The following is a 13,501-nucleotide window of genomic DNA, read 5'->3' as shown; positions in this document are numbered from 1 at the left end:
GGACCACATCATCTGGAAAAAGCAGAAACGAGATCCTCAGCCCACCGAACTGCAACCACTCCCCACCATGACTACGCCTCGATATCCTGTCCCTGAAAATCACAGGATTGACGACAAAGCGCACCCCTGGCGGAGGCCAACCCCCACAAGTAACGAATCCGACTTACTGCCAAGGATACGATCACAAAATCGATCATCGACCTTTGGCCTAGGGTGCTCTGGTACCACGTACACTTATGAGCATCCTTATGTTCGAACATGGTGTTGGTTATAGACAATCCGTGACTAGCACAGAAGTCTAATAACAGACGACCACTCGGATTTAGATTAGGGAGGCCGTTCCTCTCAATCACGCCTCTCCAGGTGTCTCCATCATTGCCCACGTGGGCGTTGAAGTCATGCAGGACTCCATTCAGGGTCTCCAAGAAGGCCGAATACTGCATATGCACAAACAACAGTCAGAGTTTTCCCCCCTACCAACCGCAGGCGTAAGGAGGCCACCCTCTCGTCCAAGGGGGTAAACTCCAACACCGCAGCATTCAGCCAGGGGTTTGTGAGTTTCCCTACACCCTCACACCCTGGGCAACTCCAGAGAAGAATAGGGTCCAACCCCTATTAAGGAGTACGGTTCCAGAACTGAGATCTCAATTTGTTAAATCAGGTGATAATACACCAACTTGCTTGGACATATCCCATATCCCATCCCACAGGGGTCAGTTCTGGGTCCAAAACTGTTTATACTATATATAAATGACATATGCAAAGTATCTAATATTCTGAAATTAATAATATTCGCAGATGATACTAATATTTTCTGTTCTGGGGAGGATTTGAACCTGGAAACAGTCAATAATGAAATGGCAAAGCTTCATGTGTGGTTTAATATCAATAAACTATCACTAAATCTAGAGAGAACTAAATACATGCATGGGAAAAAAATGCTGAAACAAGAGTAGTAACATTCAAGTTAATGGCGTGACTCTTAAAAGGGTTAGTTAGAACAAAGTGCTGGGAGTGATCATCGATGACATGTTAAAGTAGAAGCCATACATAAGACATTTAAGAAGTAAGCTGTCCAGGAGTGTGTCCATACTTTGGAAGGCACAAAAAAACGACCAAATCAGAAGACACTTCATCTGCTGTATTGCGCACTAGTCTCTCCACAGGGTGTCTTCAAAAAGAAGTTTGTAAATTTAATTTTGAATCATTACAGAATGATCCAGGATATTGGGCCATGTCAGGGGTCAGCACTGTGTTGAGACAGCATGGGAGACCAAACAAAAAAACACTTGTACCCAAACAATAGCTGACTCTAAAAAGCACAGTACGAGGCAAAGGTCAACTAGTGATAAGCAGGATCTTTTCTTTTTTCTCTAGTTTTGTTTTGGCTTTCTTCTGTTTTATTTTACTCTACTTTTTCGTCTTCTTTTTTTATATATATAGATATATATATATATAACAAGAATGTGCAGATGAAAGAGGGTACTACGGCAAGCTGGTACACTGGGAGAGATCACACAGACAATATTGAAAAACTCAGCTGGGTCCTGTAAATCGAGACACAAAGGAGAATCAACTGGTCCACGATAGAGCTGCTAAGCTGGTCATGAATACGATTGACATTCAATGAACAAGGCATGCAGGTACGGGACCTTTCCGGCCGGATACATCCTGGGGAAAAGTGGAGAGATACATGACAGGCAACAAGATGGGACTGTTGCTCACTCATGATGGACTAATATATTCTTACGTATAAGATTTTGTGGGCCACGATAAGACAATGCTTTGTTTAACTGTGCCATTAGACAGTGCTGTCAGTGTCTCACCTGTGTCATTGTCTCACTCCTGCAGCCCTGTAAAGCAGTTGGACGGCTGTTAATCTACAGTACGTCACTGTATCACCAGTCGGGCGCCCTTCGCTGGTATGGTCCCTATCCGGACACATCCTGTCTGGAGCAGTTTCCGGTCTTTTCTTGATGCTTTTAGATTTCATTTACACACTTCTAAGAATCTAAAAGTGATGTTTCATATTTGTACAGCGTCCTTTTGAACGTCTACTGTAAACACAAAGTTAAATCGGGCCGTTAAAACAATATATGGTTACAAAAGTAAGAAATTAGACTTTGGTTTAACACCATTAAATAAATGAAAAACATTACATGAGCATTGATATTTGTAGGTTAAACAGAAGGTTTGATAGAATTTAAAATCTGTCCGACTGGTGACATTAATCCGTTACACAGTGCTGATCTAAGATACTCAAGCAATCCAACATTAATAAATAAACTGAACACAACCATTAAGACACACCACCATAATAGAAAATGTAATGCTTAGGTGACATTTACCCACACAGGTAAAATAATATCATGACGTGGTGGCTAATTTACTTTTCTTTAACTTTGACAAAATAACTTATCACAACACATCGGTGACAAAATAACTTATCACAACACATCGGTTACAGTTCTTCTAACGGGTCTGACTGTTGCTATTTGTAGTAGGTTTTGTTCAGAAATGCTGGATTTCATGGATTACTGTTGTTTGGAAGATTAAAGCTAGGCTAATATAGGCTGAGGCAACGATACAGCTTCTTTGGCCTTACATCCAACGTTAATTCTAGCTCTTATATCAAATATCAAAGTATCATAGGTTGTCTTTCAGAATTTTTCCATATTATTATAATAATAGTAATAGTAATAATAATAATGGTACTGTGTCACTGACATTAGCTGAATGTTTACAGTAGCTATGGCAACAACAAAAGGCTAGCGTTTCAACAATAAGCCATACAGCACTTTTGAACAAGTTCAAATATCAAAGAAGAAGCATAAATCCCTCTGTGACACAGCACCATCCTCACAGCTGCTTTACTGTGGAAATGGAAACTTCCGATCAGAGAATATGAAAAAAAAACAGTCGTAATTTAATTTTTTGTTATCATAACTACAAAACGAAAATCTAATAACCACTCAGTTATGTGTTTTTTAATATCCCTTTGTGAATTGAAAATTCAATGACCGAAAGATACGCGAACCACTAATGAAGTCTAGCAGCAGACCTTTGTGGTATAATCCTAATAAATAAACTAACAATCTGATTAGTAGATGTTTTTATGTGCGGTGCGAAACCCCCGAAAAATTGTTCTTGATCTGAAAAAATAACGTCACTTTTCGCTGTGTAATATTCATGTTCTGTTAAAGTATTCATGAGAAAAACCACAGTAATAAATATATAATTAAGTGCAAATGAATCACAGGAAAAAGACTCCCCCGATGTGTAAAGGCCTTTTTACAGCCACTGCACCTCTTCAATGGTGAGCATCATGATTATGCCAAAGCACAAGGTAACTCTGTCGATCTTGCCCTTAAACTGGATAAAACAAAATGCAGTCTGCTCACTTTATCGTCGATATCCCTTGCACAACTGGGCAGTATCGCGCCCACAAAACAACAGAATACTAGGATGTTTCAGACTGTAAATCACGCTAAAGTTCTCTGGGATATAAGGAGCTTGGTATCCAAAATAGAACAACTCAAACACTTGCTGACAGATTCTAATGTTGATTATCTACACTACCGTTCAAAAGTTTGGGGTCACTTAGAAATGTCCTTATTTTTGAAAGAAAAGCACTGTTTTTTTAAACAGTGCTTTAAACTAATCTAAGTTTAAACTAATCTATACATTGCTAATGTGGTAAATGACTATTCTAGATGCAAATGTCTGTTCTTTGGTGCAATATCTACATAGGTGTATAGAGGCCCATTTCCAGCAACTATCACTCCAGTGTTCTAATGGTACAATGTGTTTGCTCATTGGGTCAGAAGGCTAATGGATGATTAGAAAACCCTTGTGCAATTATGTTAGCACAGCTGAAAACAGTTAGCTGGTTAGAGATGCTATAAAACTGACCTTCCTTTGGGCTAGTTGAGTATCTGGAGCATCACATTTGTGGGGACGATTAAACGCTCAAAATGGCCAGAAAAAGAGAACTTTCATGTGAAACTCGACAATCTATTCTTGTTCTTAGAAATGAAGGCTATTCCATGCGAGAAATTTCCAAGAAACTGAAGATTTCTACAACGGTGTGTACTACTCCCTTCAGAGAACAGCACAAACAGGCTCTAACCAGAGTAGAAAGAGAAGTGGGAGGCCCCGCTGCACAACTCAGCAACACATTAGAGTCTCTAGTTTGAGAAATAGACGCCTCACAGGTCCTCAACTGGCAGCTTCATTAAATAGTACCCGCAAAACGCCAGTGTCAACATCTACAGTGAAGAGGCGACTCCGGGATGCTGGCCTTCAGGGCAGCGTGGCAAAGAAAAAGCCATATCTGAGACTGGCCAATAAAAGATTAATATGGGCAAAAGAACACAGACATTGGACAGAGGAAGATTGGAAAAAAGTGTTATGGACGGATGAATCGAAGTTTGAGGTGTTTGGATCACACAGAAGAACATTTGTGAGACGCAGAACAACTGAAAAGATGCTGGAAGAGTGCCTGACGCCATCTGTCAAGCATGGTGGGGGTAACGTGATGGTCTGGGGTTGCTTTGGTGCTGGTAAGGTGGGAGATTTGTTCAGGGTTAGAGGGATTCTGAATAAGGAAGGCTATCACTCCATTTTGCAACGCCATGCCATACCCTGTGGACAGCGCTTGATTGGAGCCAATTTCATCCTACAACAGGACAATGACCCAAAGCACACCTCCAAGTTGTGCAAGAACTATTTAGAGAAGAAGCAGGCAGCTGGTATTCTATCTGTAATGGAGTGGCCAGCGCAGTCACCAGATCTAAACCCCATTGAGCTGTTGTGGGAGCAGCTTGACCGTATGGTACGCAAGAAGTGCCCATCCAGCCAATCCAACTTGTGGGAGGGGCTTCTAGAAGCATGGGGTGAAATTTCTCCTGATTACCTCAACAAATTAACAGCTAGAATGCCCAAGGTCTGCAATGCTGTAATTGCTGCAAATGGAGGATTCTTTGACGAAAGCAAAGTTTGAAGGAAAAAAAATAAAATAAAAATCATTATTTCTAACCTTGTCAAAGTCTTGACTATATTTTCTATTCATTTTACAACTCATGGTGGTAAATAAGTGTGACCTTTCATGGAAAACACCAAATTTTCTGGGTGACCCCAAACTTTTGAACGGTAGTGTATGTTTATCCGAAACGAGGTTAAATCCATCCACTCCATCAGGTGTTTACAATATACCAGGATACTGCGTTTTCAGACGAGACCGTAACCATGGCAAAGGGGGCGGTCATGATCTATGTTAAAGAATCCATCCACTGTAAACCGTTAGATCTGCCAAATGATCTTCAGAATTCACCGGAAGGGAAAAATTACATCTCACCTATCCCAAAGACAGAAATGCAGCACTTCGAAAATGAAATCAGAAAAACAAATATCTAAATTTACCAAAAATATTCCTTATAAACATCGAAAACAAACCTTTCCCTGGTTAAACACGTTATGGCACCTTATTAAGGAAAGGGATTGTTGTGGAAATAGATTCTTCAATAAAGATCAACAAACAGGATCAGCTTTTTCTCCGTGGTTTATTTTGCCAAAGCATTTTCCTCTGCAGACAAAAATATGTTCATCCCTACATCCTCACAAGTTAGAGTCTAGTAGAAATGACGACGTGCCAAATCTGGCACAGTCTTTTAGGGAGAGGGACAGGACGCGAATATCCTTGGTTGGGTGACGTCTTTAGACCAAACAAAAACATGCCTTAGACATTACAATTCTGAACATTCTGAACCTCTCTCATCACAAGGTCTCTAACACAGATGCAAAAATATGCCAATATATCATTATGAGTTAGTTATTTGCATTATCCATTAAGAATATGAGACAGAAGAGACACTGAACTGTGTCTGACCTGACAAAACTATGATTATGAATTACAAATATCCAAAATTTCCACAACAGTCCCTCCTTTGAACATTTTATGTTCACTACAAAAGGAAATTTGTAATTTATCTACATTTCAATTTTTAGCAATTTTTTAAATAGCATGCATCAAAACTGGAGGAAAAGCTTTTTATACTATAGATGAATAAAGGTCATTTGGGTAAAAACAGTGATTGGAATAGTCACAAAGGTAATTATCATGTAATAAAGGAGTGAGGGGGAAAGGAACAAACGATGAATAGCTTAATACAGATAAACCCCTTTCTTTCTTTATCTACCACAGGCCACAAATTGACCTGATGGCTTGAAACATCCACCCTGAAGGGGAAAAATTATAAAATATGATTAAAAAGAAGGTGCGGATACAGCATACATGTATTTGGCCAAACTTCTAACCACAGGGCACCCACTCACCGTCACCGCTCAGCAACTTTCTAATTTCTACAGCCCCCTTGCCAAAGTCTGTTGTCACTCTTCACCGGGTTGAGACGAAGGATATCTAAACAATCCCCCCCCCTTTGTAGCTGTCTGGTCAAGCTGTAGAGGGTAAAGGAGCTAAGGTCGGACAGGCAAGCAGGCAGACCTGAGTGAGACAGTTTGCACACAATTACATGTCATAGTTTGCACAAAAGGGTGAGAATTTTATTGTTGTCATCACGCATGTGGTTGTAGTGTAATCACACTCTTACATTCACATTTTGTGTTTACATCAGTTTGACTCAATATCTGAATCCAAAAACGGTGGTACCCACAGATCTTCATCTTGATTCGTGGGTACTACCCCGTGGCGGAGCTCACTAAGGAAACCACGAGAGCTATGCAGCAAGGCAGCACGCAATAAATGACCAACAACATTACCACCACCACGATCAACACAGGGAGTAGTAATCTGACACGGTGGATTTTCCATCCCCCATTGTGAGCCAGGACCAAGGTCCCAGCCGTCATGGGCTTCTGAGTTTTGCTTTTCTCTCAAAAGTTCATTCAAGTGGGCGCCAACATGAGTCAAATTGTCACCTAATGCAAGCACATGGGTGCAGCATTTTGTCCCGATAATGTGGCACACACCCCCTTGAGAGGCCAGGCTGTGGGTGTGTGTGAGGTTCAGTCTGCCAAGGTAAGGGCCCACATTCTTGCACTCAGGCTTGGTGTAGGCAGCGTTCCATGCGCTGTTGCACGTGGCACTCACTGTCTAGTTGCAAAAGGACGAGCCTAGATTTTGGTCAAGTGATGTCTGGCACGTTCTTACAAAGCACACAGCTCCTCGTTACCGTGTGGGGTTTGTCGTCATCACTGAATGATGCACCTAACTCAGTGTAGTTGTGACGTTTCTGAATCTGACTGTCGATCCCTCGTAGTTGACGGCACTGATGTTCAGAACCCCCAACCAGGGAGCGAGGCCGCAGGCAGTGCCATGCCCACACCGTGAGGATGTTGGGCACAGACATAACAACTGTTATTCGTCATCAGCCTGGCGGTTAGAGCCACAGCTTGTTACCAGGCATTCTGCTCCAGTCGGGTGACCGAGGCGATGTCCACGATGTGTAGTTCCTGTCCGTTTCGATCTGCGAGGCTGGAGTAGGACTCGTTCAGCAGCAGGAGTAGTAGGTGTTGAGCCGGCAACAGGTCCAGGTGGCGTCTCAACCCCCCCTGGAGTGGCTGGCCTTGGAAGATCGATGCCATCTGGTTCCCTCGGATCTGTCTGTACGAGGGCGTCGTCTGATGGCTCCGTGACTCTTTTGCAGTGGCAGGCGTGGATCCAGGTGGCCCTCTCTGCGTCCTTTACTGCGGTTTCTGTGATGAGCAGCACCTGGTAGGGCCCGTTCCACCTTCTTGATCGCCAAGATTTCCTTCTCAGATCTTGGACCACTACCCAGTCACCTGGATCCAGCTATTCACCTGCTTGTGAATATTAGAGAGAACAGAGGTTAGATGTGTACAATATCGCAGCATCTCATCTTCACAACACCCTGTCTCAGGGAATTGTCTTCGCTCAGACCCAATCCCAGTTCGCAAAGGCCGACCGAACAGGATTTCAAACGGGCTGAGATTATTTCTGGACCTGATTCTCCCCCTCATGTTCATCAACACAATGGGGATGGCCTTTGTCCAGGGCAGTTTTGTTTCCTTACAGCTTTTAGCTAGTTGGTTCTTTAGGGTCCCATTATCTAGCTGCAATGCCGCCTCAGGTCAAAACCGAGGTACTAACTGATGGTTTTAAGCGCAGCGTTTACAAAAGGGGTCCAATTGTCGCTTGATATTTGTAAGGGGACTCCCGTTCTGGGAAGTATCTGTGTTAGTAAGGCTTTTGCCACTGTTGACGCATCTTGCTTTGAAGTGGGAAAAGCCTCTACATACTTCGAGAACCTGTCGACCATGACGAGGCAAAATTCCTTTCCTTCACTTGGTGTTAGTTCTATGAAGTCCATTTGTAAGTGATCAAAAGTTCTCGCTGCTGGGGGATGGGCGCTCTGTTTGACCCTAATGCCTCTGCCTGCATTGTTTGTTGCAGAGATCACACATTTTTGGGTATAGTGAGAAACCCTTTTGTGAACCAATTTCTTTATATATCACTTGTCATCCAATGTCTTTGGATATCACGTGTCATCCCCCCTTTTGACGCGTGGTCTCGACCATGCGTCAATTAAACTAATGGTGAAACAAATAATTCGGCAAACAGGGCTTGTCATTGTTGGTGAGTGGTGTTTCGCGAATATCAGGTCTGGGGGAACAGATTTCATTAATAATATCCACACAGTCATGGGGCTTCTGTTTCTCAGAAGTAGGGAGCAACGTGGCAGTATTGAGTACAGTGCACCGCCGTACAGTGATATTGGGCAGTTCCAGCAGAATGGTGTTGTATTTTAACCATCTTGCGGAGGACAGATTTTTTGAGTTTTTTTCCTCTAACAAAATCATTAAGACTGCATGTTGTACGAACAAGAAGCTATGACTGCCTTCTCCGCAGCTGCCACAGCTCTAAGGCAGGCTGGGAGACCGGCTGCCATAGGGTCTAGTTTGGATGAGAAGTATGCAACCGTTTTTTTTTTGTTTTTTTTGCCCCCCGTAATCCTGCAGTAAGACGGAGGTCATGTAGTGTCCCTTTCTATCAACCGTTTGTGTAAATGGCCGGTTGCAATCTGGGAGGCCCAGAGTGGGTGGTGTCTGTAGAGCTAGCTTTAGCTTTTTCTGCATCGGGCGTCCAAGCGACTTTGTCCCGTGCTGCTAGACCCTGACCATGAGCAATGGCCGCCAAAGGTGCCTCGATGCTTGCATAGTCAGGGATCCACTGTCTACAGTATGATGTCATGCCAAGAAAACTCATAACCTGTTACTTTGTGATTGGTTTTGGGATTTCTCGGATGGCAGAGATGCACTTTTGGGAAAGTATTTTCCCCTCTCCTGTGTAGGAGAGCAAATCATTAAATCATCCACATGTGCCAGCAAGGCGCTGTTTTGTGGCAGACTTAAGGACTATAAATTCTCACGCTGAGTAGCGTGGAGGATGGTTGGAGACTCCGACAGCTCCTGACACAGTCGGGTAAACTTGATGCTTTACCTTAAAATGTGAATGCAAACCAATATTGGCTGTCGGGGTGTATGGGGACGCTAATGAAAGCGTTAGCCAAATCTACAACAGAAAGTCACTTACTTTCAGGTGGAACTTGTGAAAGAATTGTATGAGGATTTGGTACTGTAGGGGATTGCTGCATTTACCGCCTGCAAGTCCTGGACAAACCCTTGACTCACTTTGCCATTTTTAAAAAAAAAAATTTTTTAGGCAAACCTACATTGTTCCGGTGTTGTGCCCACACTTGCGGTGGCACTCGCTTCAGTTCTGGTACGTCAGTGACATTATCAATCAGTATCTTTCCGTGTGGAGCAGTGAAGTGTGATGTAGAGTATACCTCTGGGTTTCGAAGTTTAAATCTCGACGGTTCTCAAGAGCAGCAACTGCCTTTTGAAATTGTTACTCGATGCACCTTTAAACCTGATGATGCTCAGTTGCGGGGTCGGCCGTTTGATACCATCCGGTCGCCTAAATGCATTTTTTCAACCAATGTTCCAGATTTTTGCGGCTCCTGTGTTTTGATCAGGGAAACATACGGGAACTGGGGCACTTGGAAAGAAACATTAGGCAGGCACACAGAGATTGCACAGCGTGTGTTATCCCAATATAGGCATTGAAGTTCTAAACTGTCACACAGAGTACTTCGTTTAAACCATGTTTGTTCAAATAGCATATCTTTCCCTACCTAAGTGTGACACAAAATACCAGCGTGTGTGTTTGTGGCTGCCGCAGCGAGGCTCAAATGGGGGAGTAGCCATAGATAGTGGTAAGTAGCCGCATTATCAAGAGAAGTCAGAAAGGCTTTAGTGTATGAATCATTTTTAATTATGTTAGTTAGTTTACTTAATGTTTATGCCTAACACACACATAAGATCTCTCACACATCTCCTGCTCATTTTGGGTGAGATTCTGTCGCTCCGGAATCTACTAGGAATGTGAGGGGTAAGTCTGCAACAGTGAGTGTTAGTGTGGGTAGATTCTTATAGGCAGCAAAGCTTAGTGAAGCATACATTCCTGCAAGTTTTGTGATGTGTGTGTGTTTTCTAAGCATTCAATAGCCTGCAGTACGGAATTTAAACTGGTGTATTTACGTGTTCAGTTCGGATAGCCTGTGTCCGGTCCAGATGAGCCCCTTACTCTCCCCAGCCCTCCGGCCAGTCAATCGCCTCTGTGTCGGAATCCCTGGCGGTTGGTCTGCCATTGTTCACACTCTGAGCAGTCGTTTCGCCAGTGTCCATGCTTTCCGCAGATGAAACAGCTTCTTTTCGCCCCCTTGGCCCTCTGCCACGCCCTCTGCCTTTTTCACGACCTCTGTGTTGATTGTCTCTTCGTGGTAGGTCGGAAATGCTGACAAAAAGTCAGGAGCTCCGCAGCATATTTCTGTCCTCCATCCTTGACCTTGGGGAACAGGGCGGCAGCCTCTTTCATTTTCGTCACTCCGTTCAGGTTTTTGCTCCTGGTGTAGTGGGAGCCAGCTCGTGCACGTAGGTGGGGGGGTTGTGTAGATGATCGCGATCGCCGTGGGCCAAGTCCTCTGCCTCTTCCCCTGGATCTGCCTGTCGTGGTGGCCGGCTGGCCACCTCTCCCCCTCACCAGTGCAGCCAGGTCGTCGAGGGGGTAGAGTGGTTGGTGCGGTTGTGGTGCAGGCTGGGCAGTCTCTTGGATCTGGGGCTGAGCCTGCTGAGCCGGCTGCTGGTTGGCTAGTTGGGGAGCCAGCCTGGTTGGAGGAGCCGAGTCGAGGTTGAGGGTCGCATCTAGTTTAAGACACAGAGAAGAAGGAGGGGGAGGAGAGGTTACCCTTTCCCTGCCTGTCTGCTGCCTTCTGTCTCTCAGCCTGGCTTCTTGTAGCCAGCTATCTCGTCGGCCCAATCAGCTTTGAAAGACTCCTTTCTTCTGCCCCTCCTGCTCTTTTGCTTTTCCCTGTCATCTTTCTCCTTCTGCCTGAGGTTACTTTTCAGAACCCAATTGTCTGAGACTAAAACTGCCTGTATTGGGAAAACCGCACTCAGTGGCCCAAAATTTAAATTGGTCAACGCAAGATTCACCGTAGTTTTGTTCACTTACTGGAGATTTGGGCTTAGGGCTACGCCTTCGTCGCGTTTGCTTTGAGTTGGCCCCATCTCGCTTAGTTTAGGTCTGTGTAGAGTCGCACTGGCGTGTCAATTATGTGCTTCATTGTTTCTCTGAGGATGCTATTTCTATGTTTTACTGGTAGTAAGTTTGGGCCTAGCTTACCTTGGTTATGCTAAGCTCGTCTTTAGTGATATTGAAATCAATTGAACCGTTAACTCTCTAAAGCTAGTTTAGCTTTAGCTATATTGGTAATGCTAACTTAGGTTATGGCAATACCCACAGTCTAATTTGATTTGCTATTTTTCCTCAATGCTAATTAGCTTAGCATTAGCTATGTTAGTTTTGCTAAGCTAGTCTATGGTAAAACCCACAGTCTAAATTGATATGCTAGGTTTTTCTCAATGCTAATTAGCTTAGCATTAGCTATGCTAGTTATGCTAAGCTAGTCTATGGCAATAGCCAAAGTCTAATTTGATATGCTAGTTTTTAGCTCAATTCTATTTAGATTAGCATAAGCTATGCTAGTTATGCTAAACTAGTCTATGGTAATCGGTGCAATCAATCGTAAATGCTAACACTTAGCTTAGCCTTTCTGGTAGCTATGCTACTAGGGCCTATAGCTAACTGCTAGTCCCTCTCAGCTGGTGCTATCTGTTGCACCGCCCTCCTGTCTGGCGGTCTGCCAAACCACTCCCTGCAAAAGTGACGTGTACCAAGAATTTAAATTTCAACTGCGCCCAAACTACAAAATGGCGATTGATAGCACAACCACACCTATTTCCGATTTACTTCTGCCCCACTGCTCCAAAATGGCGATTGGCCTTTATAGCCACACCCAACTTTTGAATTTTAATTGTCAAAATGATTACGCCCGCAAAACTTCATTTGTTTGATTCACAGCATGTATGTAACGATTCTATTTTGCTTTTTTTTTTTTTTTTCAATTTGGATCACAGCTGAGTCAAATTAACCTTTTTTACTCGGAACCATGAAAGCCAGCTGCTCAACATGCTGATAGCAGTTTGCCAAGGCACATACAGTATCTCAATTGGTCATCTGGTCAGTCAAAACATGTCTTAAACGAACGCACACACATACGCACACACACACACACACACACACACACACACACACACACACACACACAGGCCTGCAACATTCATTCCAATGCAAACATCTTCGATAAAAGTGGGTCAGTCAGTGATTTACCCGTTTTTACCCGTTCAAAAATTTTCTAGAATCCAGTTTATGGATCTACATATATATTTATGGGTTATAGATTTTTTTTTTTTTACAGATCTATATATTTATCGATCTATATATTTATCTATTCGACAGTAACGTTACCTTATTAATTGTTGCTTTACATATCGTACATGCAGTGTTTCTATGAGTGTATATATATATATATATATTCCTGTGGGAGTTTTCACAAGCGGAGTTTTCACCCTACCGACTGAATTACTTTATTTTGTTTCTAGTTATTTATTGCTGTTAAAAACAATCTCTCCCCATATTATCTTTTGCTCCCTCTTCCCTCAGCGCGTAGGAAAGGGAGGATAGTACTGTTGATGTGACCTTGAGCTAAAACAAAGCCTTTACACACTCTCCTCTTTCCACAGCTGTCGAACATGCACGCACACACACAAAGATGGGGTACAGAGGGAAAGAGAAAAAATGGGAACAACGCACATATAGACTTACAACAAACTATCTACCAGACTGTCCGGAATCACCTCTTACTTTGTGAAAAATTAAAAATCAATGAGTGAAGTATAGTAATCATGTGTTAGCGTGTGTATTAGTAATGATTAATGAGAGTGTGATAATAAGACGCAAGAAGTATAATCATTTAAGAATGTGATAGTATGTGCCTCTGCTATTATTTGACCAGGCTCAAGCTTTTCTGCTTTCTCCAAAAGCACACAAACTTTTGGC

Source organism: Echiichthys vipera (genome assembly GCF_963691815.1).
Source record: "Echiichthys vipera genome assembly, chromosome: Y".
NCBI classification, from domain to species: Eukaryota; Metazoa; Chordata; class Actinopteri; order Perciformes; family Trachinidae; genus Echiichthys; species Echiichthys vipera.
This window is presented reverse-complemented; position numbering follows the sequence as displayed.